Genomic DNA, 1,663 nt, shown 5'->3' on the forward strand with positions numbered 1-1,663 from the left:
TAAATGTGGTGATAATGGAAAATGGGAAAAAAATTAAAGAACTGAAGAAGTTATGAGGTACTTGAATATAGTCATCAACATCTTGTACCTTCCCCTCTATATAGGAAACGTTATGGGTTCTATCAATCCTTGCAGAGCGAAGGGGATTATAAAAAATCTATAATGTTACATTTTCGATTTGAACTCTGATTTGAAACAATTTTAACACCTTTTTCTAATTAATCATAATTCTTCTTATGCCAACTAAATTCAACTAAATATATTTAAAGCTTATGTTATATAAACTGTCAGTATTTGGAATTTTATATTATCACGTCAATGTTACTTGTTATAGCTAGCAGATAACTTCTCTTATTCTTAAGATTACAAATATCATTTCTTTATAGTAACAAGCAACAATAATATTAGTGGTACTCTTTTTAGTGGTTTGGGTCGTGGTCCGCCCAGTTAAAAACTTACCAGCATCTAGTGATTACTCCTGTTCATACTTTTTTTCTATTGTTAAGTTAAAAATCAATGTATTTTAATATATATGCCACTGCACGATCTAAAAACTAACCCCAGTCGTGATGGCGCCTATCGTGGAACTAGGCAAACCGACTCATTTCCAAAACAAAACGATATTTTTATTTCAAAGATAATTTCAAGGTTATTTAACATAAAACCTCCATTTAAAGAGTTGAAATCAAAGAGAAACAGAAGTGCGGAAAAGAAAAGCCCGATATCGGGGTGTCACTAGTCATGAGCATCTACTATAATCTGTCTAACAATATCAAATCTAACTCAGCCTGAAAAATAGCTAAATACTACTAGAGGAAGATAAGAGGGAGAAGAGCAGGGGCTGCGATCGCCAAACAGCTACCTTGCTATCTTCAAGAAAATCTGCAACCAGAACACTCAATACCCGCTACCGTGTCAAGCTACACCTGGATCTGCACACAAGGTGCAGGGAGTAACGTGAGTGTGCCAACTCAGTAAGTAACAACAATAAATAAAGACTGAGCAGTAGTGACGAGAAATAAGGCATATAACGTTCATATTAGGAGAATCTCAGTAAAATACCACATGCTTTTAAAAAAAATCAGGATTTGAATCAAACATCTCGTTTAAACCCAGTTCCGGTAAAAAATATCATTCAAAGATATTTTTCCAACAGTTTTTCAAACAAAGGCTCAATGCAAAGGTGAGCAAAAATGATGAAATCATAAACGGCCCCTCGGGCAAACCTCACAGTCACTCGTGCCACTCGGGCATACCTCACAATCACTCTTGCTACTCGGGCATACCTCACAATCACTCTTGCCACTCGGGCATACCTCACAATCACTCTTGCCACTCGAGCATACCTCACAATCACTCTTGCATCCCAGTCACTCAGCACTCGGCACTCGGCACTCGCACTCAGTAGGTACCTGCGCTCACTTGGGTGTGTACAGACTCCGGAGGGGCTCCTTCAGCCCAAGCGCTATAATCTGCACGAAAAACTCACGTGCGATAATAATAAAGTATGCTGCAGGCGGGCAGCCTCGATCCACACGCATCCTCACAAATCAGGCCCTCGGACATTTCAGTAAAATAGGGCATTCGGCCCAAAACATTTATATGCATCAAAATAGTCATAAAACTGAGTTATGCGGTAAACAAATATAAACATGATTGAGTA

This window comes from Nicotiana tabacum, unplaced genomic scaffold (genome assembly GCF_000715075.1).
Source record: "Nicotiana tabacum cultivar K326 unplaced genomic scaffold, ASM71507v2 Un00108, whole genome shotgun sequence".
Lineage (NCBI taxonomy): Eukaryota > Viridiplantae > Streptophyta > Magnoliopsida > Solanales > Solanaceae > Nicotiana > Nicotiana tabacum.